Consider the following 4,051-nt stretch of genomic DNA (forward strand, 5'->3'; position numbering starts at 1 on the left):
CAATAACGATAGGTCGTAGATAGTACAAACTATACATTTGTTTAAACCCATGTCATCAGACGAGTAATTTGATATATCTTTCAACAAGATCGAAGTATTTTGAGTTTTTTACCCCTGTGTGGTGACTATTCGTGACCTCTAGCAAAAATGTACAATTTGAGTCCCCTACCCCCTAGCAGTGATAGCGGGTCTATATTAACACCCCATTGTATCAAAGATTGGTTGACATGGGTGTTGAACTCAACCACTTTTCAAAACCCCTTGCTCCTAGACTATTGATGAGGCGAACTTGTTCATAATCACTGAAAATTGATGGGTACCAATCAGTTTGTTACAGCTGGTACGAGTCCGACCGACCAAAATTTACAACAACAAAAAAATAAATAAATGTTGCCTAAACTTTTTTGGGAGTTTGCCTTTTTTGTCTGATTTCGACAGGGCGCGCTTACATTACGACGTCATAGCGACAGGACCCTTTGATATATATATATTATATATATATTTCTAAAAGAAAAAAAAAATGTGAGAGCGCAATAAAGTATAACACGTACAATTTTTTGATTGTGTGTATTGACCCCAAAATAATCATCAAAATATCACCATTATTTTGGTTTTGTCGTCAAACTTTAATTTTCATCATCACCTATTATTTTTGTCATGTGGATCATAATGGCTGGTTTTATTACTTTCAACGAGTCACTTAATAAGTGACTTTTTGTGTCAGGAATAAGTCCACCAACAGTATACTTGATCGAGAAATTTATCTACAATCCACGATAGTTACTGTGGGGGTAGAGATAGAGTGCGGAACTTTACACTGTGCCATGCTTCACTGATTCTGATGCGATGCCATATAACCATCGTCGGGTATCAGTGGCTGGGATTGAGGATAGACTTTTCGATCAAACCAACACAAACAGTGGAACTGCGAGGTAAGAGCGGGAAAGTTAAACCCGTGAAAGATGATGACGTGAGTACTGATATTCAGCCTACAACAGAGCCTGACTTTGACAACTTTGTCAGAAGCTCCTTAATAACTGCAATTGGTGAGTCAATTATTAGCCTCCAAAACGTCAAGACAAACTAAAAGCTATGGTCATAGAAAGCGAACAGAATTGTGGTGACTCGGTTGAATTTCATTTATCCCGTACATCAGAAAAACAGGTCTCAGCTTTAAAACACCAAAACTTTAATACGAAATAGATCAACACAAAAGTGATGTGAAGAAATTACGCGAATCAAGAAATAATCCAGAAAGGCATTTACGGCGTTGTAACTTGTTGTAATGCAACTATGGTCCTAAAAAGAACTAGACCTAGTTATAGGTCTGAACCTAGCCGTAGCCGTTAAGCTGAGATGACCATTTACTGACCTTTGATGAAATGACCCCTAAACTTTGACCTTCATGGTCATAAACATTTTAACAAGTTCAAAATGTCATATAAAGGATTATCCCTCTCCAATTTGAGCTCGATTGCACCAGTTTAAAAATGTGACCTTTGACCCCTGATCAACACAAAAGTGATGTGAAGAAATGACGTGAATCAAGAGATAATCCAGGAAGGCATTTACGGCGTGGTAACTTGTTGTAATGCAACTATGGTCCTAAAACCCCGCACATCGTCATCATCCCTATATCTTCGTGTTAAAAATTACCGTCATAGTACAGCGAATCCTCTCGTTTTTTAACAGCTACGCATCGCGATTTTGTTCGAGATAGGCCGAGCGACTCAGGCTAAGCATACCATGACTATCACATGAGATACCACAGCGTTTCTATATTCTACACATTATAACGATTTGTGCATGCTCTAGTACCCCATATGATGTTTCTATTACAAGAAAAAAATTGTTTTCAGGTAAAACCAGGGTTTTGTTTCCAGTACACTCACTCGAAAAGCAGTACACTAATTAGCGGGGCCTTGCAGCTTGCTGTGGATATCTTTTACTGCGTTTTTAAGGTAACAAATTTGAAATCCAAAGTAAAAATTGAGATAGGCCTATATTTAATTTTGAGAATGACAATTATACTTTATAGGTATAAAGGAACGCGTTTAGCCCATTCAGTTAAGTTCCAGGTGTACGTCCTATAACACAATGCATATGTAAACTTTTTTGTATCTGTGTCAATAATAGAATATTGATTTCAACGGAGTATTGAGTTGTATGGAAACAAATATTTATAATACAGGGTGTTGACACTGTGCCCCGTACACCAGAAAAACAGGTCTCAGCTTTAAAACAACACAACTCTAATACGAAATAGATCAACACAAAAGTGATGTGAAGAAATTACGTGAACCAAGAGATAATCCAGGAAGGCATTTACGGCGTTGTAACTTGTTGTAATGCAACTATGGTCCTAAAAAGAAAAATGAGGTCCCGGCAAAGATTGTAAACAGAGTTCTGAAAAAAAAAGATCTTGGGCTAAATATAATGGTAGAGGTTGCCCATCTGACGGTAGACAAAGCCAAGACAAGGATTGCCATAGGCCAATCATTTTTAAAGTACTTTCGCAGATCGATAAGGATTCCATTATCACGGCCAAGGCCCCGCATTACATCAAGACCGACGAAATCAAGTCAGACAAAAAGGAACGGTTCAGACTGAAATCTGTTGCAGAGACCGTGTATAAAGCTGGCAAGAACAGATTTCAAACGTGGTAAATAGTTCGTAGATAATAAACTGTACAAAAAATAAAGTGACAATGCTAGTGAGAATTCGGGTTCTCAAGAGAACACGGGTTCTCATTACGAATAGGATGTTGGAACCTTGGGACGGGGTTGGCATAATTGAATATTGATCATTGTGATTTAAGCCATAATACTCGTTCATCAATGGAACGGCGTATTATCCGTGCACTATTCAAACGCCGTGGGGCGAGATATTGTCTGTACTTTGATAAATACGTCACTCCTTGTTGACTCTGCAATCTGTTCGGACGTAACTAGGTTCGTCTTCGGATGTCTAGTTTAGATTGGTCAACATGATGTCGAATACCGTAAAACCCCGTCTACAAGCATATAGAGTGCCTCTGATGAAAGCTATATTAATCCAAGCGCCATTATGGAATTTGAGCAAATATATTACGGATCCAAGCATATACAAACAAGTAATATTTTAAGACCAATCTATTGTATTAGTATTTACGCTTGCTTCGAATTAATTTAGCTTTCATAAAAAACATTATATATGCTTGTAGACGGGGTTTTACGGTATTATTGTCATCATACCTTGCACGTGAATTATATTTAATTATACTTATTATGCTGCCATGTGTATCTGGTAAGACTTTATTAAGATATATATTTATTATAATTAGTTTGGTCCGTTTGTCTGATGATGTAAATTTTACAATGAATCTCCTAAACTTAATTCTATTTCATCTGGTTCATTTTGTGATAGTCATTCGATTCCCCGTTCATTATTCCTCCCATTGGGACTCCAAATCCGGAAACTCGCTCTACTTTTTCCTTTGGCCAATTCCTAATTTAGCGGCATAATAGTATCCTTGGACATAAACGTATTCGTAAATCTTTCACAATCAAAACTGTGGAAAAACGCATAATGGTATCCATTGTGGTTGAACTTTACTAACAAAAGTGCTAAGGAAAGTTTTGTTATGTTTGCTGCATGATGTTATCTACCATCCGAAAATTCATTACGTGGTGGTCACACTGAAGAGTTTTTTGATGCATTAATTTCTGGTATTTACAAATTACAATATACTTGTTCGTTATTTTAATGTCAGAATTGGTGAGAGTGTATATTATATTGAAGATGTTGATAAAGTTAAACATCATAAAGTCATTGATTTCAGTAAAACATTCGTTGACTTTTGCATCATATGTCGCGTATATCCACACAATGCCATTAATAACTTGACCCACAGAAATCTTAGCACACGACCTCCTTCATTAAAAAAAAAGAGATCGCTACTTGCGCTCGGAGATTCGCCAGAAGCTTTGCACGCATTAGACCCAGATAGGGGCGGTTAATAGGTAACTGGTATTCAGCATTCTGTCGTGTTCATACCGAAATTTCTCGATTC

Source organism: Amphiura filiformis, chromosome 14 (assembly GCF_039555335.1).
Source record: "Amphiura filiformis chromosome 14, Afil_fr2py, whole genome shotgun sequence".
In the NCBI taxonomy this organism is placed as follows: domain Eukaryota; kingdom Metazoa; phylum Echinodermata; class Ophiuroidea; order Amphilepidida; family Amphiuridae; genus Amphiura; species Amphiura filiformis.